The following is a 23,788-nucleotide window of genomic DNA, read 5'->3' on the forward strand; positions in this document are numbered from 1 at the left end:
TCCCAGTAGTGTGTACGGCTCCCAGTCTCCCGTTCCCAGTAGTGTGTACGGCTCCCAATCTCCCGTTCCCAGTGATGTGTACGGCTCCCAGTCTCCCGTTCCCAGTAGTGTGTACGGCTCCCAGTCTCCCGTTCCCAGTAGTGTGTACGGCTCCCAGTCTCCCGTTCCCAGTGGTGTGTACGGCTCCCAGTCTCCCGTTCCCAGTAGTGTGTACGGCTCCCAATCTCCCGTTCCCAGTGGTGTGTACGGCTCCCAGTCTCCCGTTCCCAGTTGTGTGTACGGCTCCCAGTCTCCCATTCCCAGTGGTGTGTACGGCTCCCAGTCTCCCGTTCCCAGTAGTGTGTACAGCTCCCAGTCTCCCGTTCCCAGTGTTGTGTACTGCTCCCAGTCTCCCGTTCCCAGTGGTGTGTACGGCTCCCAGTCTCCCGTTCCCAGTGGTGTGTACGGCTCCCAGTCTCCCGTTCCCAGTGGATTGTACAGCTCCCAGTCTCCCGTTCCCAGTGGTGTGTACGGCTCCCAGTCTCCCGTTCCCAGTGATGTGTACGGCTCCCAGTCTCCCGTTCCCAGTGGTGTGTACGGCTCCCAGTCTCCCGTTCCCAGTGGATTGTACAGCTCCCAGTCTCCCGTTCCCAGTGGTGTGTACGGCTCCCAGTCTCCCGTTCCCAGTGGTGTGTACGGCTCCCAGTCTCCCGTTCCCAGTGGTGTGTACGGCTCCCAGTCTCCCGTTCCCACTGGTGTGTACAGCTCCCAGTCTCCCGTTCCCAGTAGTGTGTACGGCTCCCAGTCTCCCGTTCCCAGTGGTGTGTACGGCTCCCAGTCTCCCGTTCCCAGTGGTGTGTACGGCTCCCAGTCTCCCGTTCCCAGTGGTGTGTACAGCTCCCAGTCTCCCGTTCCCAGTAGTGTGTACGGCTCCCAGTCTCCCGTTCCCAGTGATGTGTACGGCTCCCAATCTCCCGTTCCCAGTAGTGTGTACGGCTCCCAATCTCCCGTTCCCAGTGATGTGTACGGCTCCCAGTCTCCCGTTCCCAGTAGTGTGTACGGCTCCCAGTCTCCCGTTCCCAGTAGTGTGTACGGCTCCCAGTCTCCCGTTCCCAGTGGTGTGTACGGCTCCCAGTCTCCCGTTCCCAGTAGTGTGTACGGCTCCCAATCTCCCGTTCCCAGTGGTGTGTACGGCTCCCAGTCTCCCGTTCCCAGTTGTGTGTACGGCTCCCAGTCTCCCATTCCCAGTGGTGTGTACGGCTCCCAGTCTCCCGTTCCCAGTAGTGTGTACAGCTCCCAGTCTCCCGTTCCCAGTGTTGTGTACTGCTCCCAGTCTCCCGTTCCCAGTGGTGTGTACGGCTCCCAGTCTCCCGTTCCCAGTGGTGTGTACGGCTCCCAGTCTCCCGTTCCCAGTGGATTGTACAGCTCCCAGTCTCCCGTTCCCAGTGGTGTGTACGGCTCCCAGTCTCCCGTTCCCAGTGATGTGTACGGCTCCCAGTCTCCCGTTCCCAGTGGTGTGTACGGCTCCCAGTCTCCCGTTCCCAGTGGATTGTACAGCTCCCAGTCTCCCGTTCCCAGTGGTGTGTACGGCTCCCAGTCTCCCGTTCCCAGTGGTGTGTACGGCTCCCAGTCTCCCGTTCCCAGTGGTGTGTACGGCTCCCAGTCTCCCGTTCCCACTGGTGTGTACAGCTCCCAGTCTCCCGTTCCCAGTAGTGTGTACGGCTCCCAGTCTCCCGTTCCCAGTGGTGTGTACGGCTCCCAGTCTCCCGTTCCCAGTGGTGTGTACGGCTCCCAGTCTCCCGTTCCCAGTGGTGTGTACAGCTCCCAGTCTCCCGTTCCCAGTAGTGTGTACGGCTCCCAGTCTCCCGTTCCCAGTGATGTGTACGGCTCCCAATCTCCCGTTCCCAGTGGTGTGTACGGCTCCCAGTCTCCCGTTCCCAGTAGTGTGTACGGCTCCCAGTCTCCCGTTCCCAGTGGTGTGTACAGCTCCCAGTCTCCCGTTCCCAGTAGTGTGTACGGCTCCCAGTCTCCCGTTCCCAGTGATGTGTACGGCTCCCAATCTCCCGTTCCCAGTGGTGTGTACGGCTCCCAGTCTCCCGTTCCCAGTGATGTGTACGGCTCCCAGTCTCCCGTTCCCAGTGTTGTGTACTGCTCCCAGTCTCCCGTTCCCAGTGGTGTGTACAGCTCCCAGTCTCCCGTTCCCAGTGATGTGTACGGCTCCCAGTCTCCCGTTCCCAGTGGTGTGTACGGCTCCCAGTCTCCCGTTCCCAGTGTTGTGTACTGCTCCCAGTCTCCCGTTCCCAGTGGTGTGTACAGCTCCCAGTCTCCCGTTCCCAGTGTTGTGTACGGCTCCCAGTCTCCCGTTCCCAGTGGTGTGTACGGCTCCCAGTCTCCCGTTCCCAGTGGTGTGTACGGCTCCCACTCTCCCGTTCCCAGTGGTGTGTACGGCTCCCAGTCTCCCGTTCCCAGTGGTGTGTACGGCTCCGTCCCCCGTTCCCAGTTGTGTGTACGGCTCCCAGTCTCCCGTTCCCAGTGGATTGTACGGCTCCCAGTCTCCCGTTCCCAGTGGTGTGTACGGCTCCCAGTCTCCTGTTCCCAGTGATGTGTACGGCTCCCAGTCTCCCGTTCCCAGTGGTGTGTACGGCTCCCAGTCTCCCGTTCCCAGTAGTGTGTACGGCTCCCAGTCTCCCGTTCCCAGTGGTGTGTACGGCTCCCAGTCTCCCGTTCCCAGTGGTGTGTACGGCTCCCAGTCTCCCGTTCCCAGTAGTGTGTACGGCTCCCAGTCTCCCGCTCCCAGTGGTGTGTACGGCTCCCAGTCTCCCGTTCCCAGTAGTGTGTACGGCTCCCAGTCTCCCGTACCCAGTGGTGTGTACGGCTCCCAGTCTCCCGCTCCCAGTGGTGTGTACGGCTCCCAGTCTCCCGTTCTCAGTGGTGTGTACGGCTCCCAGTCTCCCGTTCCCAGTAGTGTGTACGGCTCCCAGTCTCCCGTTCCCAGTAGTGTGTACGGCTCCCAGTCTCCCGTTCCCAGTAGTGTGTACGGCTCCCAGTCTCCCGTTCCCAGTGGTGTGTACGGCTCCCAGTCTCCCGTTCCCAGTGTTGTGTACGGCTCCCAGTCTCCCGTTCCCAGTAGTGTGTACGGCTCCCAGTCTCCCGTTCCCAGTAGTGTGTACGGCTCCCAGTCTCCCGTTCCCAGTAGTGTGTACGGCTCCCAGTCTCCCGTTCCCAGTGGATTGTACGGCTCCCAGTCTCCCGTTCCCAGTAGTGTGTACGGCTCCCAGTCTCCCGTTCCCAGTAGTGTGTACGGCTCCCAGTCTCCCGTTCCCAGTAGTGTGTACGGCTCCCAGTCTCCCGTTCCCAGTGTTGTGTACGGCTCCCAGTCTCCCGTTCCCAGTAGTGTGTACGGCTCCCAGTCTCCCGTTCCCAGTAGTGTGTACGGCTCCCAGTCTCCCGTTCCCAGTGGATTGTACGGCTCCCAGTCTCCCGTTCCCAGTGGATTGTACGGCTCCCAGTCTCCCGTTCCCAGTAGTGTGTACGGCTCCCAGTCTCCCGTTACCAGTAGTGTGTACGGCTCCCAGTCTCCCGTTCCCAGTAGTGTGTACGGCTCCCAGTCTCCCGTTCCCAGTAGTGTGTACGGCTCCCAGTCTCCCGTTCCCAGTGGTGTGTACAGCTCCCAGTCTCCCGTTCCCAGTGGTGTGTACGGCTCCCAGTCTCCCGTTCCCAGTGGTGTGTACAGCTCCCAGTCTCCCGTTCCCAGTGGTGTGTACGGCTCCCAGTCTCCCGTTCCCAGTAGTGTGTACGGCTCCCAGTCTCCCGTTCCCAGTAGTGTGTACGGCTCCCAGTCTCCCGTTCCCAGTAGTGTGTACGGCTCCCAGTCTCCCGTTCCCAGTAGTGTGTACGGCTCCCAGTCTCCCGTTCCCAGTGGTGTGTACGGCTCCCAGTCTCCCGTTCCCAGTAGTGTGTACGGCTCCCAGTCTCCCGTTCCCAGTGGTGTGTACGGCTCCCAGTCTCCCGTTCCCAGTGGTGTGTACGGCTCCCAGTCTCCCGTTCCCAGTGGTGTGTACGGCTCCCAGTCTCCCGTTCCCAGTGTTGTGTACGGCTCCCAGTCTCCCGTTCCCAGTGTTGTGTACGGCTCCCAGTCTCCCGTTCCCAGTGGTGTGTACGGCTCCCAGTCTCCCGTTCCCAGTAGTGTGTACGGCTCCCAGTCTCCCGTTCCCAGTAGTGTGTACGGCTCCCAGTCTCCCGTTCCCAGTAGTGTGTACCGCTCCCAGTCTCCCGTTCCCAGTGGTGTGTACGGCTCCCAGTCTCCCGTTCCCAGTAGTGTGTACGGCTCCCAGTCTCCCGTTCCCAGTGGTGTGTACGGCTCCCAGTCTCCCGTTCCCAGTAGTGTGTACGGCTCCCAGTCTCCCGTTCCCAGTGGTGTGTACGGCTCCCAGTCTCCCGTTCCCAGTAGTGTGTACGGCTCCCAGTCTCCCGTTCCCAGTGTTGTGTACGGCTCCCAGTCTCCCGTTCCCAGTAGTGTGTACGGCTCCCAGTCTCCCGTTCCCAGTAGTGTGTACGGCTCCCAGTCTCCCGTTCCCAGTAGTGTGTACGGCTCCCAGTCTCCCGTTCCCAGTAGTGTGTACGGCTCCCAGTCTCCCGTTCCCAGTGGTGTGTACGGCTCCCAGTCTCCCGTTCCCAGTGTTGTGTACGGCTCCCAGTCTCCCGTTCCCAGTGGTGTGTACGGCTCCCAGTCTCCCGTTCCCAGTAGTGTGTACGGCTCCCAGTCTCCCGTTCCCAGTGGTGTGTACGGCTCCCAGTCTCCCGTTCCCAGTAGTGTGTACGGCTCCCAGTCTCCCGTTCCCAGTGTTGTGTACGGCTCCCAGTCTCCCGTTCCCAGTGGTGTGTACGGCTCCCAGTCTCCTGTTCCCAGTGGTGTGTACGGCTCCCAGTCTCCCGTTCCCAGTGTTGTGTACGGCTCCCAGTCTCCCGTTCCCAGTGTTGTGTACGGCTCCCAGTCTCCCGTTCCCAGTGGTGTGTACGGCTCCCAGTCTCCCGTTCCCAGTGGTGTGTACGGCTCCCAGTCTCCTGTTCCCAGTGTTGTGTACGGCTCCCAGTCTCCCGTTCCCAGTGGTGTGTAGTCTCCCGTTCCCAGTGTTGTGTACGGCTCCCAGTCTCCCGTTCCCAGTGTTGTGTACGGCTCCCAGTCTCCCGTTCCCAGTGGTGTGTACGGCTCCCAGTCTCCCGTTCCCAGTGGTGTGTACGGCTCCCAGTCTCCTGTTCCCAGTGTTGTGTACGGCTCCCAGTCTCCTGTTCCCAGTGTTGTGTACGGCTCCCAGTCTCCCGTTCCCAGTGTTGTGTACGGCTCCCAGTCTCCCGTTCCCAGTGGTGTGTACGGCTCCCAGTCTCCCGTTCCCAGTGGTGTGTACGGCTCCCAGTCTCCCGTTCCCAGTGATGTGTACGGCTCCCAGTCTCCCGTTCCCAGTGGTGTGTACGGCTCCCAGTCTCCCGTTCCCAGTTGTGTGTACGGCTCCCAGTCTCCCGTTCCCAGTAGTGTGTACGGCTCCCAGTCTCCCGTTCCCAGTGGTGTGTACGGCTCCCAGTCTCCTGTTCCCAGTGTTGTGTACGGCTCCCAGTCTCCCGTTCCCAGTGGTGTGTACGGCTCCCAGTCTCCTGTTCCCAGTGGTGTGTACGGCTCACAGTCTCCTGTTCCCAGTGGTGTGTACGGCTCCCAGTCTCCCGTTCCCAGTGGTGTGTACGGCTCCCAGTCTCCCGTTCCCAGTGTTGTGTACGGCTCCCAGTCTCCCGTTCCCAGTGTTGTGTACGGCTCCCAGTCTCCCGTTCCCAGTGGTGTGTACGGCTCCCAGTCTCCTGTTCCCAGTGTTGTGTACGGCTCCCAGTCTCCCGTTCCCAGTGGTGTGTACGGCTCCCAGTCTCCTGTTCCCAGTGGTGTGTACGGCTCCCAGTCTCCTGTTCCCAGTGGTGTGTACGGCTCCCAGTCTCCTGTTCCCAGTGGTGTGTACGGCTCCCAGTCTCCCGTTCCCAGTGGTGTGTACGGCTCCCAGTCTCCCGTTCCCAGTGTTGTGTACGGCTCCCAGTCTCCCGTTCCCAGTGGTGTGTACGGCTCCCAGTCTCCCGTTCCCAGTGGTGTGTACGGCTCCCAGTCTCCTGTTCCCAGTGTTGTGTACGGCTCCCAGTCTCCTGTTCCCAGTGTTGTGTACGGCTCCCAGTCTCCCGTTCCCAGTGGTGTGTACGGCTCCCAGTCTCCCGTTCCCAGTAGTGTGTACGGCTCCCAGTCTCCCGTTCCCAGTGGTGTGTACGGCTCCCAGTCTCCCGTTCCCAGTGGTGTGTACGGCTCCCAGTCTCCCGTTCCCAGTTGTGTGTACGGCTCCCAGTCTCCCGTTCCCAGTGTTGTGTACAGCTCCCAGTCTCCCGTTCCCAGTGATGTGTACGGCTCCCAGTCTCCCGTTCCCAGTAGTGTGCACGGCTCCCAGTCTCCCGTTCCCAGTGGTGTGTACGGCTCCCAGTCTCCCGTTCCCAGTGTTGTGTACGGCTCCCAGTCTCCCGTTCCCAGTGGTGTGTACGGCTCCCAGTCTCCCGTTCCCAGTGGTGTGTACGGCTCCCAGTCTCCCGTTCCCAGTGTTGTGTACGGCTCCCAGTCTCCCGTTCCCAGTAGTGTGTACGGCTCCCAGTCTCCCGTTCCCAGTGGTGTGTACGGCTCCCAGTCTCCTGTTCCCAGTAGTGTGTACGGCTCCCAGTCTCCCGTTCCCAGTGATGTGTACGGCTCCCAGTCTCCCGTTCTCAGTGTTGTGTACGGCTCCCAGTCTCCCGTTCCCAGTGGTGTGTACGGCTCCCAGTCTCCCGTTCCCAGTGGTGTGTACGGCTCCCAGTCTCCCGTTCCCAGTGGTGTGTACGGCTCCCAGTCTCCCGTTCCCAGTGGTGTGTACGGCTCCCAGTCTCCCGTTCCCAGTGGTGTGTACGGCTCCCAGTCTCCCGTTCCCAGTAGTGTGTACGGCTCCCAGTCTCCCGTTCCCAGTAGTGTGTACGGCTCCCAATCTCCCGTTCCCAGTGATGTGTACGGCTCCCAGTCTCCCGTTCCCAGTAGTGTGTACGGCTCCCAGTCTCCCGTTCCCAGTAGTGTGTACGGCTCCCAGTCTCCCGTTCCCAGTGGTGTGTACGGCTCCCAGTCTCCCGTTCCCAGTAGTGTGTACGGCTCCCAATCTCCCGTTCCCAGTGGTGTGTACGGCTCCCAGTCTCCCGTTCCCAGTTGTGTGTACGGCTCCCAGTCTCCCATTCCCAGTGGTGTGTACGGCTCCCAGTCTCCCGTTCCCAGTAGTGTGTACAGCTCCCAGTCTCCCGTTCCCAGTGTTGTGTACTGCTCCCAGTCTCCCGTTCCCAGTGGTGTGTACGGCTCCCAGTCTCCCGTTCCCAGTGGTGTGTACGGCTCCCAGTCTCCCGTTCCCAGTGGATTGTACAGCTCCCAGTCTCCCGTTCCCAGTGGTGTGTACGGCTCCCAGTCTCCCGTTCCCAGTGATGTGTACGGCTCCCAGTCTCCCGTTCCCAGTGGTGTGTACGGCTCCCAGTCTCCCGTTCCCAGTGGATTGTACAGCTCCCAGTCTCCCGTTCCCAGTGGTGTGTACGGCTCCCAGTCTCCCGTTCCCAGTGGTGTGTACGGCTCCCAGTCTCCCGTTCCCAGTGGTGTGTACGGCTCCCAGTCTCCCGTTCCCACTGGTGTGTACAGCTCCCAGTCTCCCGTTCCCAGTAGTGTGTACGGCTCCCAGTCTCCCGTTCCCAGTGGTGTGTACGGCTCCCAGTCTCCCGTTCCCAGTGGTGTGTACGGCTCCCAGTCTCCCGTTCCCAGTGGTGTGTACAGCTCCCAGTCTCCCGTTCCCAGTAGTGTGTACGGCTCCCAGTCTCCCGTTCCCAGTGATGTGTACGGCTCCCAATCTCCCGTTCCCAGTAGTGTGTACGGCTCCCAATCTCCCGTTCCCAGTGATGTGTACGGCTCCCAGTCTCCCGTTCCCAGTAGTGTGTACGGCTCCCAGTCTCCCGTTCCCAGTAGTGTGTACGGCTCCCAGTCTCCCGTTCCCAGTGGTGTGTACGGCTCCCAGTCTCCCGTTCCCAGTAGTGTGTACGGCTCCCAATCTCCCGTTCCCAGTGGTGTGTACGGCTCCCAGTCTCCCGTTCCCAGTTGTGTGTACGGCTCCCAGTCTCCCATTCCCAGTGGTGTGTACGGCTCCCAGTCTCCCGTTCCCAGTAGTGTGTACAGCTCCCAGTCTCCCGTTCCCAGTGTTGTGTACTGCTCCCAGTCTCCCGTTCCCAGTGGTGTGTACGGCTCCCAGTCTCCCGTTCCCAGTGGTGTGTACGGCTCCCAGTCTCCCGTTCCCAGTGGATTGTACAGCTCCCAGTCTCCCGTTCCCAGTGGTGTGTACGGCTCCCAGTCTCCCGTTCCCAGTGATGTGTACGGCTCCCAGTCTCCCGTTCCCAGTGGTGTGTACGGCTCCCAGTCTCCCGTTCCCAGTGGATTGTACAGCTCCCAGTCTCCCGTTCCCAGTGGTGTGTACGGCTCCCAGTCTCCCGTTCCCAGTGGTGTGTACGGCTCCCAGTCTCCCGTTCCCAGTGGTGTGTACGGCTCCCAGTCTCCCGTTCCCACTGGTGTGTACAGCTCCCAGTCTCCCGTTCCCAGTAGTGTGTACGGCTCCCAGTCTCCCGTTCCCAGTGGTGTGTACGGCTCCCAGTCTCCCGTTCCCAGTGGTGTGTACGGCTCCCAGTCTCCCGTTCCCAGTGGTGTGTACAGCTCCCAGTCTCCCGTTCCCAGTAGTGTGTACGGCTCCCAGTCTCCCGTTCCCAGTGATGTGTACGGCTCCCAATCTCCCGTTCCCAGTGGTGTGTACGGCTCCCAGTCTCCCGTTCCCAGTAGTGTGTACGGCTCCCAGTCTCCCGTTCCCAGTGGTGTGTACAGCTCCCAGTCTCCCGTTCCCAGTAGTGTGTACGGCTCCCAGTCTCCCGTTCCCAGTGATGTGTACGGCTCCCAATCTCCCGTTCCCAGTGGTGTGTACGGCTCCCAGTCTCCCGTTCCCAGTGATGTGTACGGCTCCCAGTCTCCCGTTCCCAGTGTTGTGTACTGCTCCCAGTCTCCCGTTCCCAGTGGTGTGTACAGCTCCCAGTCTCCCGTTCCCAGTGATGTGTACGGCTCCCAGTCTCCCGTTCCCAGTGGTGTGTACGGCTCCCAGTCTCCCGTTCCCAGTGTTGTGTACTGCTCCCAGTCTCCCGTTCCCAGTGGTGTGTACAGCTCCCAGTCTCCCGTTCCCAGTGTTGTGTACGGCTCCCAGTCTCCCGTTCCCAGTGGTGTGTACGGCTCCCAGTCTCCCGTTCCCAGTGGTGTGTACGGCTCCCACTCTCCCGTTCCCAGTGGTGTGTACGGCTCCCAGTCTCCCGTTCCCAGTGGTGTGTACGGCTCCGTCCCCCGTTCCCAGTTGTGTGTACGGCTCCCAGTCTCCCGTTCCCAGTGGATTGTACGGCTCCCAGTCTCCCGTTCCCAGTGGTGTGTACGGCTCCCAGTCTCCTGTTCCCAGTGATGTGTACGGCTCCCAGTCTCCCGTTCCCAGTGGTGTGTACGGCTCCCAGTCTCCCGTTCCCAGTAGTGTGTACGGCTCCCAGTCTCCCGTTCCCAGTGGTGTGTACGGCTCCCAGTCTCCCGTTCCCAGTGGTGTGTACGGCTCCCAGTCTCCCGTTCCCAGTAGTGTGTACGGCTCCCAGTCTCCCGCTCCCAGTGGTGTGTACGGCTCCCAGTCTCCCGTTCCCAGTAGTGTGTACGGCTCCCAGTCTCCCGTTCCCAGTGGTGTGTACGGCTCCCAGTCTCCCGCTCCCAGTGGTGTGTACGGCTCCCAGTCTCCCGTTCTCAGTGGTGTGTACGGCTCCCAGTCTCCCGTTCCCAGTAGTGTGTACGGCTCCCAGTCTCCCGTTCCCAGTAGTGTGTACGGCTCCCAGTCTCCCGTTCCCAGTAGTGTGTACGGCTCCCAGTCTCCCGTTCCCAGTGGTGTGTACGGCTCCCAGTCTCCCGTTCCCAGTGTTGTGTACGGCTCCCAGTCTCCCGTTCCCAGTAGTGTGTACGGCTCCCAGTCTCCCGTTCCCAGTAGTGTGTACGGCTCCCAGTCTCCCGTTCCCAGTAGTGTGTACGGCTCCCAGTCTCCCGTTCCCAGTGGATTGTACGGCTCCCAGTCTCCCGTTCCCAGTAGTGTGTACGGCTCCCAGTCTCCCGTTCCCAGTAGTGTGTACGGCTCCCAGTCTCCCGTTCCCAGTAGTGTGTACGGCTCCCAGTCTCCCGTTCCCAGTGTTGTGTACGGCTCCCAGTCTCCCGTTCCCAGTAGTGTGTACGGCTCCCAGTCTCCCGTTCCCAGTAGTGTGTACGGCTCCCAGTCTCCCGTTCCCAGTGGATTGTACGGCTCCCAGTCTCCCGTTCCCAGTGGATTGTACGGCTCCCAGTCTCCCGTTCCCAGTAGTGTGTACGGCTCCCAGTCTCCCGTTACCAGTAGTGTGTACGGCTCCCAGTCTCCCGTTCCCAGTAGTGTGTACGGCTCCCAGTCTCCCGTTCCCAGTAGTGTGTACGGCTCCCAGTCTCCCGTTCCCAGTGGATTGTACGGCTCCCAGTCTCCCGTTCCCAGTGGTGTGTACGGCTCCCAGTCTCCCGTTCCCAGTGGTGTGTACAGCTCCCAGTCTCCCGTTCCCAGTGGTGTGTACGGCTCCCAGTCTCCCGTTCCCAGTGGTGTGTACAGCTCCCAGTCTCCCGTTCCCAGTGGTGTGTACGGCTCCCAGTCTCCCGTTCCCAGTAGTGTGTACGGCTCCCAGTCTCCCGTTCCCAGTAGTGTGTACGGCTCCCAGTCTCCCGTTCCCAGTAGTGTGTACGGCTCCCAGTCTCCCGTTCCCAGTAGTGTGTACGGCTCCCAGTCTCCCGTTCCCAGTGGTGTGTACGGCTCCCAGTCTCCCGTTCCCAGTAGTGTGTACGGCTCCCAGTCTCCCGTTCCCAGTGGTGTGTACGGCTCCCAGTCTCCCGTTCCCAGTGGTGTGTACGGCTCCCAGTCTCCCGTTCCCAGTAGTGTGTACGGCTCCCAGTCTCCCGTTCCCAGTGTTGTGTACGGCTCCCAGTCTCCCGTTCCCAGTGTTGTGTACGGCTCCCAGTCTCCCGTTCCCAGTGGTGTGTACGGCTCCCAGTCTCCCGTTCCCAGTAGTGTGTACGGCTCCCAGTCTCCCGTTCCCAGTAGTGTGTACGGCTCCCAGTCTCCCGTTCCCAGTAGTGTGTACCGCTCCCAGTCTCCCGTTCCCAGTGGTGTGTACGGCTCCCAGTCTCCCGTTCCCAGTAGTGTGTACGGCTCCCAGTCTCCCGTTCCCAGTGGTGTGTACGGCTCCCAGTCTCCCGTTCCCAGTAGTGTGTACGGCTCCCAGTCTCCCGTTCCCAGTGGTGTGTACGGCTCCCAGTCTCCCGTTCCCAGTAGTGTGTACGGCTCCCAGTCTCCCGTTCCCAGTGTTGTGTACGGCTCCCAGTCTCCCGTTCCCAGTAGTGTGTACGGCTCCCAGTCTCCCGTTCCCAGTAGTGTGTACGGCTCCCAGTCTCCCGTTCCCAGTAGTGTGTACGGCTCCCAGTCTCCCGTTCCCAGTAGTGTGTACGGCTCCCAGTCTCCCGTTCCCAGTGGTGTGTACGGCTCCCAGTCTCCCGTTCCCAGTGTTGTGTACGGCTCCCAGTCTCCCGTTCCCAGTGGTGTGTACGGCTCCCAGTCTCCCGTTCCCAGTAGTGTGTACGGCTCCCAGTCTCCCGTTCCCAGTGGTGTGTACGGCTCCCAGTCTCCCGTTCCCAGTAGTGTGTACGGCTCCCAGTCTCCCGTTCCCAGTGTTGTGTACGGCTCCCAGTCTCCCGTTCCCAGTGGTGTGTACGGCTCCCAGTCTCCTGTTCCCAGTGGTGTGTACGGCTCCCAGTCTCCCGTTCCCAGTGTTGTGTACGGCTCCCAGTCTCCCGTTCCCAGTGGTGTGTACGGCTCCCAGTCTCCCGTTCCCAGTGGTGTGTACGGCTCCCAGTCTCCTGTTCCCAGTGTTGTGTACGGCTCCCAGTCTCCCGTTCCCAGTGGTGTGTAGTCTCCCGTTCCCAGTGTTGTGTACGGCTCCCAGTCTCCCGTTCCCAGTGTTGTGTACGGCTCCCAGTCTCCCGTTCCCAGTGGTGTGTACGGCTCCCAGTCTCCCGTTCCCAGTGGTGTGTACGGCTCCCAGTCTCCTGTTCCCAGTGTTGTGTACGGCTCCCAGTCTCCTGTTCCCAGTGTTGTGTACGGCTCCCAGTCTCCCGTTCCCAGTGTTGTGTACGGCTCCCAGTCTCCCGTTCCCAGTGGTGTGTACGGCTCCCAGTCTCCCGTTCCCAGTGGTGTGTACGGCTCCCAGTCTCCCGTTCCCAGTGATGTGTACGGCTCCCAGTCTCCCGTTCCCAGTGGTGTGTACGGCTCCCAGTCTCCCGTTCCCAGTTGTGTGTACGGCTCCCAGTCTCCCGTTCCCAGTAGTGTGTACGGCTCCCAGTCTCCCGTTCCCAGTGGTGTGTACGGCTCCCAGTCTCCTGTTCCCAGTGTTGTGTACGGCTCCCAGTCTCCCGTTCCCAGTGGTGTGTACGGCTCCCAGTCTCCTGTTCCCAGTGGTGTGTACGGCTCCCAGTCTCCTGTTCCCAGTGGTGTGTACGGCTCCCAGTCTCCCGTTCCCAGTGGTGTGTACGGCTCCCAGTCTCCCGTTCCCAGTGTTGTGTACGGCTCCCAGTCTCCCGTTCCCAGTGTTGTGTACGGCTCCCAGTCTCCCGTTCCCAGTGGTGTGTACGGCTCCCAGTCTCCTGTTCCCAGTGTTGTGTACGGCTCCCAGTCTCCCGTTCCCAGTGGTGTGTACGGCTCCCAGTCTCCTGTTCCCAGTGGTGTGTACGGCTCCCAGTCTCCTGTTCCCAGTGGTGTGTACGGCTCCCAGTCTCCTGTTCCCAGTGGTGTGTACGGCTCCCAGTCTCCCGTTCCCAGTGGTGTGTACGGCTCCCAGTCTCCCGTTCCCAGTGTTGTGTACGGCTCCCAGTCTCCCGTTCCCAGTGGTGTGTACGGCTCCCAGTCTCCCGTTCCCAGTGGTGTGTACGGCTCCCAGTCTCCTGTTCCCAGTGTTGTGTACGGCTCCCAGTCTCCTGTTCCCAGTGTTGTGTACGGCTCCCAGTCTCCCGTTCCCAGTGGTGTGTACGGCTCCCAGTCTCCCGTTCCCAGTAGTGTGTACGGCTCCCAGTCTCCCGTTCCCAGTGGTGTGTACGGCTCCCAGTCTCCCGTTCCCAGTGGTGTGTACGGCTCCCAGTCTCCCGTTCCCAGTTGTGTGTACGGCTCCCAGTCTCCCGTTCCCAGTGTTGTGTACAGCTCCCAGTCTCCCGTTCCCAGTGATGTGTACGGCTCCCAGTCTCCCGTTCCCAGTAGTGTGCACGGCTCCCAGTCTCCCGTTCCCAGTGGTGTGTACGGCTCCCAGTCTCCCGTTCCCAGTGTTGTGTACGGCTCCCAGTCTCCCGTTCCCAGTGGTGTGTACGGCTCCCAGTCTCCCGTTCCCAGTGGTGTGTACGGCTCCCAGTCTCCCGTTCCCAGTGTTGTGTACGGCTCCCAGTCTCCCGTTCCCAGTAGTGTGTACGGCTCCCAGTCTCCCGTTCCCAGTGGTGTGTACGGCTCCCAGTCTCCTGTTCCCAGTAGTGTGTACGGCTCCCAGTCTCCCGTTCCCAGTGTTGTGTACGGCTCCCAGTCTCCCGTTCCCAGTGGTGTGTACGGCTCCCAGTCTCCCGTTCCCAGTGGTGTGTACGGCTCCCAGTCTCCCGTTCCCAGTGGTGTGTACGGCTCCCAGTCTCCCGTTCCCAGTGATGTGTACGGCTCCCAGTCTCCCGTTCCCAGTAGTGTGTACGGCTCCCAGTCTCCCGTTCCCAGTGGTGTGTACGGCTCCCAGTCTCCCGTTCCCAGTGTTGTGTACGGCTCCCAGTCTCCCGTTCCCAGTGTTGTGTACGGCTCCCAGTCTCCCGTTCCCAGTGGTGTGTACGGCTCCCAGTCTCCCGTTCCCAGTGGTGTGTACGGCTCCCAGTCTCCCGTTCCCAGTGGTGTGTACGGCTCCCAGTCTCCCGTTCCCAGTGGTGTGTACGGCTCCCAGTCTCCCGTTCCCAGTGGTGTGTACGGCTCCCAGTCTCCCGTTCCCAGTGGATTGTACGGCTCCCAGTCTCCCGTTCCCAGTGGTGTGTACGGCTCCCAGTCTCCCGTTCCCAGTGGTGTGTACGGCTCCCAGTCTCCCGTTCCCAGTGGTGTGTACGGCTCCCAGTCTCCCGTTCCCAGTGGTGTGTACGGCTCCCAGTCTCCCGTTCCCAGTGGATTGTACGGCTCCCAGTCTCCCGTTCCCAGTGGTGTGTACGGCTCCCAGTCTCCCGTTCCCAGTAGTGTGTACGGCTCCCAGTCTCCCGTTCCCAGTAGTGTGTACGGCTCCCAGTCTCCCGTTCCCAGTTGTGTGTACGGCTCCCAGTCTCCCGTTCCCAGTAGTGTGTACGGCTCCCAGTCTCCCGTTCCCAGTAGTGTGTACGGCTCCCAGTCTCCCGTTCCCAGTGGTGTGTACGGCTCCCAGTCTCCCGTTCCCAGTGGTGTGTACGGCTCCCAGTCTCCCGTTCCCAGTGATGTGTACGGCTCCCAGTCTCCCGTTCCCAGTAGTGTGTACGGCTCCCAGTCTCCTGTTCCCAGTGTTGTGTACGGCTCCCAGTCTCCTGTTCCCAGTGTTGTGTACGGCTCCCAGTCTCCCGTTCCCAGTGGTGTGTACGGCTCCCAGTCTCCCGTTCCCAGTGGTGTGTACGGCTCCCAGTCTCCCGTTCCCAGTGGATTGTACGGCTCCCAGTCTCCCGTTCCCAGTGGTGTGTACGGCTCCCAGTCTCCTGTTCCCAGTGGTGTGTACGGCTCCCAGTCTCCCGTTCCCAGTAGTGTGTACGGCTCCCAGTCTCCCGTTCCCAGTGGTGTGTACGGCTCCCAGTCTCCTGTTCCCAGTGTTGTGTACGGCTCCCAGTCTCCCGTTCCCAGTAGTGTGTACGGCTCCCAGTCTCCCGTTCCCAGTGATGTGTACGGCTCCCAGTCTCCCGTTCCCAGTGATGTGTACGGCTCCCAGTCTCCCGTTCCCAGTGATGTGTACGGCTCCCAGTCTCCCGTTCCCAGTGGTGTGTACGGCTCCCAGTCTCCCGTTCCCAGTAGTGTGTACGGCTCCCAGTCTCCCGTTCCCAGTAGTGTGTACGGCTCCCAGTCTCCCGTTCCCAGTAGTGTGTACGGCTCCCAGTCTCCCGTTCCCAGTGGTGTGTACGGCTCCCAGTCTCCCGTTCCCAGTGTTGTGTACGGCTCCCAGTCTCCCGTTCCCAGTAGTGTGTACGGCTCCCAGTCTCCCGTTCCCAGTGATGTGTACGGCTCCCAGTCTCCCGTTCCCAGTGATGTGTACGGCTCCCAGTCTCCCGTTCCCAGTGATGTGTACGGCTCCCAGTCTCCCGTTCCCAGTGGTGTGTACGGCTCCCAGTCTCCCGTTCCCAGTAGTGTGTACGGCTCCCAGTCTCCCGTTCCCAGTGTTGTGTACGGCTCCCAGTCTCCCGTTCCCAGTGTTGTGTACGGCTCCCAGTCTCCCGTTCCCAGTGGTGTGTACGGCTCCCAGTCTCCCGTTCCCAGTGGTGTGTACGGCTCCCAGTCTCCCGTTCCCAGTGGTGTGTACGGCTCCCAGTCTCCCGTTCCCAGTGGTGTGTACGGCTCCCAGTCTCCCGTTCCCAGTGGTGTGTACGGCTCCCAGTCTCCCGTTCCCAGTGGTGTGTACGGCTCCCAGTCTCCCGTTCCCAGTGGATTGTACGGCTCCCAGTCTCCCGTTCCCAGTGGTGTGTACGGCTCCCAGTCTCCCGTTCCCAGTAGTGTGTACGGCTCCCAGTCTCCCGTTCCCAGTAGTGTGTACGGCTCCCAGTCTCCCGTTCCCAGTTGTGTGTACGGCTCCCAGTCTCCCGTTCCCAGTAGTGTGTACGGCTCCCAGTCTCCCGTTCCCAGTAGTGTGTACGGCTCCCAGTCTCCCGTTCCCAGTGGTGTGTACGGCTCCCAGTCTCCCGTTCCCAGTGGTGTGTACGGCTCCCAGTCTCCCGTTCCCAGTGATGTGTACGGCTCCCAGTCTCCCGTTCCCAGTAGTGTGTACGGCTCCCAGTCTCCTGTTCCCAGTGTTGTGTACGGCTCCCAGTCTCCCGTTCCCAGTGTTGTGTACGGCTCCCAGTCTCCCGTTCCCAGTGGTGTGTACGGCTCCCAGTCTCCCGTTCCCAGTGGTGTGTACGGCTCCCAGTCTCCCGTTCCCAGTGGATTGTACGGCTCCCAGTCTCCCGTTCCCAGTGGTGTGTACGGCTCCCAGTCTCCCGTTCCCAGTGGTGTGTACGGCTCCCAGTCTCCCGTTCCCAGTAGTGTGTACGGCTCCCAGTCTCCCGTTCCCAGTGGTGTGTACGGCTCCCAGTCTCCTGTTCCCAGTGTTGTGTACGGCTCCCAGTCTCCCGTTCCCAGTAGTGTGTACGGCTCCCAGTCTCCCGTTCCCAGTGATGTGTACGGCTCCCAGTCTCCCGTTCCCAGTGATGTGTACGGCTCCCAGTCTCCCGTTCCCAGTGATGTGTACGGCTCCCAGTCTCCCGTTCCCAGTGGTGTGTACGGCTCCCAGTCTCCCGTTCCCAGTAGTGTGTACGGCTCCCAGTCTCCCGTTCCCAGTAGTGTGTACGGCTCCCAGTCTCCCGTTCCCAGTAGTGTGTACGGCTCCCAGTCTCCCGTTCCCAGTAGTGTGTACGGCTCCCAGTCTCCCGTTCCCAGTGGTGTGTACGGCTCCCAGTCTCCTGTTCCCAGTGTTGTGTACGGCTCCCAGTCTCCCGTTCCCAGTAGTGTGTACGGCTCCCAGTCTCCCGTTCCCAGTGATGTGTACGGCTCCCAGTCTCCCGTTCCCAGTAGTGTGTACGGCTCCCAGTCTCCCGTTCCCAGTAGTGTGTACGGCTCCCAGTCCCCCGTTCCCAGTGGTGTGTACGGCTCCCAGTCTCCCGTTCCCAGTAGTGTGTACGGCTCCCAGTCTCCCGTTCCCAGTGGTGTGTACGGCTCCCAGTCTCCCGTTCCCAGTGGTGTGTACGGCTCCCAGTCTCCCGTTCCCAGTGATGTGTACGGCTCCCAGTCTCCCGTTCCCAGTAGTGTGTACGGCTCCCAGTCTCCCGTTCCCAGTGGTGTGTACGGCTCCCAGTCTCCCGTTCCCAGTAGTGTGTACGGCTCCCAGTCTCCCGTTCCCAGTAGTGTGTACGGCTCCCAGTCTCCCGTTCCCAGTGGTGTGTACGGCTCCCAGTCTCCTGTTCCCAGTGTTGTGTACGGCTCCCAGTCTCCCGTTCCCAGTAGTGTGTACGGCTCCCAGTCTCCCGTTCCCAGTGTTGTGTACGGCTCCCAGTCTCCCGTTCCCAGTGGTGTGTACGGCTCCCAGTCTCCCGTTCCCAGTGGTGTGTACGGCTCCCAGTCTCCCGTTCCCAGTGATGTGTACGGCTCCCAGTCTCCCGTTCCCAGTGGTGTGTACGGCTCCCAGTCTCCTGTTCCCAGTGTTGTGTACGGCTCCCAGTCTCCCGTTCCCAGTAGTGTGTACGGCTCCCAGTCTCCCGTTCCCAGTGGTGTGTACGGCTCCCAGTCTCCCGTTCCCAGTGGTGTGTACGGCTCCCAGTCTCCCGTTCCCAGTGGTGTGTACGGCTCCCAGTCTCCCGTTCCCAGTGGTGTGTACGGCTCCCAGTCTCCCGTTCCCAGTGGATTGTACGGCTCCCAGTCTCCCGTTCCCAGTGGTGTGTACGGCTCCCAGTCTCCCGTTCCCAGTAGTGTGTACGGCTCCCAGTCTCCCGTTCCCAGTAGTGTGTACGGCTCCCAGTCTCCCGTTCCCAGTTGTGTGTACGGCTCCCAGTCTCCCGTTCCCAGTAGTGTGTACGGCTCCCAGTCTCCCGTTCCCAGTAGTGTGTACGGCTCCCAGTCTCCCGTTCCCAGTGGTGTGTACGGCTCCCAGTCTCCCGTTCCCAGTGGTGTGTACGGCTCCCAGTCTCCCGTTCCCAGTGATGTGTACGGCTCCCAGTCTCCCGTTCCCAGTAGTGTGTACGGCTCCCAGTCTCCTGTTCCCAGTGTTGTGTACGGCTCCCAGTCTCCCGTTCCCAGTGTTGTGTACGGCTCCCAGTCTCCCGTTCCCAGTGGTGTGTACGGCTCCCAGTCTCCCGTTCCCAGTGGTGTGTACGGCTCCCAGTCTCCCGTTCCCAGTGGATTGTACGGCTCCCAGTCTCCCGTTCCCAGTGGTGTGTACGGCTCCCAGTCTCCCGTTCCCAGTGGTGTGTACGGCTCCCAGTCTCCCGTTCCCAGTAGTGTGTACGGCTCCCAGTCTCCCGTTCCCAGTGGTGTGTACGGCTCCCAGTCTCCTGTTCCCAGTGTTGTGTACGGCTCCCAGTCTCCCGTTCCCAGTAGTGTGTACGGCTCCCAGTCTCCCGTTCCCAGTGATGTGTACGGCTCCCAGTCTCCCGTTCCCAGTGATGTGTACGGCTCCCAGTCTCCCGTTCCCAGTGATGTGTACGGCTCCCAGTCTCCCGTTCCCAGTGGTGTGTACGGCTCCCAGTCTCCCGTTCCCAGTAGTGTGTACGGCTCCCAGTCTCCCGTTCCCAGTAGTGTGTACGGCTCCCAGTCTCCCGTTCCCAGTAGTGTGTACGGCTCCCAGTCTCCCGTTCCCAGTAGTGTGTACGGCTCCCAGTCTCCCGTTCCCAGTGGTGTGTACGGCTCCCAGTCTCCTGTTCCCAGTGTTGTGTACGGCTCCCAGTCTCCCGTTCCCAGTAGTGTGTACGGCTCCCAGTCTCCCGTTCCCAGTGATGTGTACGGCTCCCAGTCTCCCGTTCCCAGTGATGTGTACGGCTCCCAGTCTCCCGTTCCCAGTGGTGTGTACGGCTCCCAGTCTCCCGTTCCCAGTGGTGTGTACGGCTCCCAGTCTCCTGTTCCCAGTGGTGTGTACGGCTCCCAGTCTCCCGTTCCCAGTAGTGTGTACGGCTCCCAGTCTCCCGTTCCCAGTAGTGTGTACGGCTCCCAGTCTCCCGTTCCCAGTGGTGTGTACGGCTCCCAGTCTCCTGTTCCCAGTGTTGTGTACGGCTCCCAGTCTCCCGTTCCCAGTAGTGTGTACGGCTCCCAGTCTCCCGTTCCCAGTGGTGTGTACGGCTCCCAGTCTCCCGTTCCCAGTAGTGTGTACGGCTCCCAGTCTCCCGTTCCCAGTGGTGTGTACGGCTCCCAGTCTCCCGTTCCCAGTGGTGTGTACGGCTCCCAGTCTCCCGTTCCCAGTGATGTGTACGGCTCCCAGTCTCCCGTTCCCAGTAGTGTGTACGGCTCCCAGTCTCCCGTTCCCAGTGGTGTGTACGGCTCCCAGTCTCCCGTTCCCAGTGTTGTGTACGGCTCCCAGTCTCCCGTTCCCAGTGGTGTGTACGGCTCCCAGTCTCCCGTTCCCAGTGGTGTGTACGGCTCCCAGTCTCCCGTTCCCAGTAGTGTGTACGGCTCCCAGTCTCCCGTTCCCAGTGGTGTGTACGGCTCCCAGTCTCCCGTTCCCAGTGATGTGTACGGCTCCCAGTCTCCCGTTCCCAGTGGTGTGTACGGCTCCCAGTCTCCTGTTCCCAGTGTTGTGTACGGCTCCCAGTCTCCCGTTCCCAGTGTTGTGTACGGCTCCCAATCTCCCGTTCCCAGTGGTGTGTACGGCTCCCAGTCTCCCGTTCCCAGTGGTGTGTACGGCTCCCAGTCTCCCGTTCCCAGTGATGTGTACGGCTCCCAGTCTCCCGTTCCCAGTGATGTGTACGGCTCCCAGTCTCCCGTTCCCAGTAGCTATTTGCTAGGTGATGACAGCGGTCAGATCCCACGCTCTGCTGCAGGGCATTGTGGTATCTGTAGTTCTTCCTGTCTCATCACTATTCTGTGTGCACAATGATGCGACACCTGAGAGCTACCAGGAAGCCAGCAGAGCTGTGATTACAGAGGCAGAATTGTGACTGCCGCTCTGGAGGTGATTAGTGTAGGTGTAACCTGTGCAGTGGACAGGAGCTATTGTCCGGTGTTGTCAGCCATTCTTTCCGTGCACGCGTTCTGGAATGTTCTGCCGCTTCTGCTTAAGTACATTTATGTCGGCTCATAGACGCCCGGTTAGTAAAGATCCCTTTTAATCCAGACAGTGCAGTGTAGAACTCTGGACCACCTTATTCCTAATGACCCACTTTATGCTGGGACTTGTAGTTCCGGTGCAGCTGGCGGACACTGAGGGGTTAAGCGCGTTCTGCTCCTGGGGAGACATCAGCAGATGGAGAGATACTGAGCCTTCATGTGAGGCCAAGAGAAGAGAAGAATCAAGAATTCCTCCCTGAGGCCGCGGACATTCCTGTCAGGGGAGGAGAGGAGGCGCCAACGTCAAGGTGAAGGGAGCGAGCGCCCATTACTGCCGCCACCTGGACAGGCGGAGGCCCGGGGCCACAACCTCAGCCACCACCTGTGCTGTATCTAATCCTCTCCTGTGTGATACTGTGCTGTATCTAATCCTCTCCTGTGTGATACTGTCTGCTGAGCCGTGTATCTAATTCTATCCTGTGTGATACTGACTGCTGAGCCGTGTATCTAATCCTCCCCTGTGTGATACTGACTGCTGAGCCGTGTATCTAATCCTCTCCTGTGTGATACTGTCTGCTGAGCCGTGTATCTAATCCTCTCCTGTGTGATACTGACTGCTGAGCTGTGTATCTAATCCTCCCCTGTGTGATACTGACTGCTGAGCCGTGTATCTAATCCTCCCCTGTGTGATACTGACTGCTGAGCTGTGTATCTAATCCTCCCCTGTGTGATACTGACTGCTGAGCCGTGTATCTAATCCTCCCCTGTGTGATACTGACTGCTGAGCTGTGTATCTAATCCTCTCCTGTGTGATACTGACTGCTGAGCCGTGTATCTAATCCTCTCCTGTGTGATACTGACTGCTGAGCTGTGTATCTAATCCTCCCCTGTGTGATACTGACTGCTGAGCCGTGTATCTAATCCTCTCCTGTGTGATACTGACTGCTGAGCTGTGTATCTAATCCTCCCCTGTGTGATCCTGTCTGCTGAGCCGTGTATCTAATCCTCCCCTGTGTGATACTGACTGCTGAGCTGTGTATCTAATCCTCTCCTGTGTGATACTGACTGCTGAGCCGTGTATCTAATCCTCTCCTGTGTGATACTGACTGCTGAGCTGTGTATCTAATCCTCTCCTGTGTGATACTGACTGCTGAGCCGTGTATCTAATCCTCCCCTGTGTGATACTGACTGCTGAGCTGTGTATCTAATCCTCCCCTGTGTGATACTGACTGCTGAGCCGTGTATCTAATCCTCTCCTGTGTGATACTGACTGCTGAGCCGTGTATCTAATCCTCTCCTGTGTGATACTGACTGCTGAGCTGTGTATCTAATCCTCCCCTGTGTGATACTGACTGCTGAGCCGTGTATCTAATCCTCTCCTGTGTGATACTGACTGCTGAGCCGTGTATCTAATCCTCTCCTGTGTGATACTGTCTGCTGAGCCGTGTATCTAATCCTCTCCTGTGTGATACTGTCTGCTGAGCCGTGTATCTAATCCTCTCCTGTGTGATACTGTCTGCTGAGCCGTGTATCTAATCCTCTCCTGTGTGATACTGACTGCTGAGCCGTGTATCTAATCCTCTCCTGTGTGATACTGACTGCTGAGCCGTGTATCTAATCCTATCCTGTGTGATACTGACTGCTGAGCTGTGTATCTAATCCTCTCCTGTGTGATCCTGTCTGCTGAGCCGTGTATCTAATCCTCCCCTGTGTGATACTGACTGCTGAGCTGTGTATCTAATCCTCCCCTGTGTGATACTGACTGCTGAGCCGTGTATCTAATCCTCCCCTGTGTGATACTGACTGCTGAGCTGTGTATCTAATCCTCCCCTGTGTGATACTGACTGCTGAGCCGTGTATCTAATCCTCTCCTGTGTGATACTGTCTGCTGAGCCGTGTATCTAATCCTCTCCTGTGTGATACTGACTGCTGAGCTGTGTATCTAATCCTCCCCTGTGTGATACTGTCTGCTGAGCCGTGTATCTAATCCTCTCCTGTGTGATACTGACTGCTGAGCCGTGTATCTAATCCTCTCCTGTGTGATACTGTCTGCTGAGCCGTGTATCTAATCCTCTCCTGTGTGATACTGACTGCTGAGCTGTGTATCTAATCCTCCCCTGTGTGATACTGTCTGCTGAGCCGTGTATCTAATCCTCTCCTGTGTGATACTGACTGCTGAGCCGTGTATCTAATCCTCTCCTGTGTGATACTGACTGCTGAGCTGTGTATCTAATCCTCTCCTGTGTGATACTGACTGCTGAGCCGTGTATCTAATCCTCTCGTGTGATACTGACTGCTGAGCCGTGTATCTAATCCTCTCCTGTGTGATACTGTCTGCTGAGCCGTGTATCTAATCCTCTCCTGTGTGATACTGTCTGCTGAGCCGTGTATCTAATCCCATCCTGTGTGATACTGTCTGCTGAGCCGTGTATCTAATCCTATCCTGTGTGATACTGACTGCTGAGCCGTGTATCTAATCCTCTCCTGTGTGATACTGACTGCTGAGCCGTGTATCTAATCCTCTCCTGTGTGATACTGACTGCTGAGCCGTGTAGCTAATCCTCTCCTGTGTGATACTGACTGCTGAGCCGTGTAGCTAATCCTCTCCTGTGTGATACTGACTGCTGAGCCGTGTATCTAATCCTCTCCTGTGTGATACTGTCTGCTGAGCTGTGTATCTAATCCTCTCCTGTGTGATACTGTCTGCTGAGCCGTGTATCTAATCCTCTCCTGTGTGATACTGACTGCTGAGCTGTGTATCTAATCCTCTCCTGTGTGATACTGTCTGCTGAGCTGTGTATCTAATCCTCTCCTGTGTGATACTGTCTGCTGAGCCGTGTATCTAATCCTATCCTATGTGATACTGACTGCTGAGCCGTGTATCTAATCCTCTCCTGGGTGATACTGACTGCTGAGCCGTGTATCTAATCCTCTCCTGTGTGATACTGTCTGCTGAGCCGCGTATCTAATCCTCTCCTGGGTGATACTGACTGCTGAGCCGTGTATCTAATCCCATCCTGTGTGATACTGACTGCTGAGCCGTGTATCTAATCCTCTCCTGTGTGATACTGTCTGCTGAGCCGTGTATCTAATCCTCTCCTGGGTGATACTGATTGCTGAGCCGTGTATCTAATCCTCTCCTGTGTGATACTGTCTGCTGAGCTGTGTATCTAATCCTCTCCTGTGTGATACTGTCTACTGAGCCGTGTATCTAATCCCATCCTGTGTGATACTGTCTACTGAGCCGTGTATCTAATCCTCTCCTGTGTGATACTGTATCTAATCCTCTCCTGTGTGATACTGTCTGCTGAGCCGTGTATCTAATCCTCTCCTGTGTGATACTGTCTGCTGAGCCGTGTATCTAATCCTCTCCTGTGTGATACTGACTGCTGAGCCGTGTATCTAATCCTCTCCTGTGTGATACTGACTGCTGAGCCGTGTATCTAATCCTCTCCTGTGTGATACTGACTGCTGAGCCGTGTATTTAATCCCATCCTGTGTGATACTGTCTGCTGAGCCGTGTATCTAATCCTCTCCTGTGTGATACTGTATCTAATCCTCTCCTGTGTGATACTGTCTACTGAGCCGTGTATCTAATCCTCTCCTGTGTGATACTGACTGCTGAGCCGTGTATCTAATCCTCTCCTGTATGATACTGTCTG

At 59.4% G+C, this 23,788-nt stretch overlaps 1 protein-coding gene across 1 annotated transcript in view; it reads left to right on the plus strand.

Annotated features, from left to right (window-relative positions):
• The window catches only part of NBL1 (NBL1, DAN family BMP antagonist), a 46,333-nt gene that overhangs the window by 12,701 nt on the left and 9,844 nt on the right, over nucleotides 1–23,788 (plus strand). The window lies entirely within an intron of this gene.

The sequence above is a fragment of the Ranitomeya imitator genome, chromosome 10 (assembly GCF_032444005.1).
Source record: "Ranitomeya imitator isolate aRanImi1 chromosome 10, aRanImi1.pri, whole genome shotgun sequence".
Taxonomy (NCBI): Eukaryota; Metazoa; Chordata; class Amphibia; order Anura; family Dendrobatidae; genus Ranitomeya; species Ranitomeya imitator.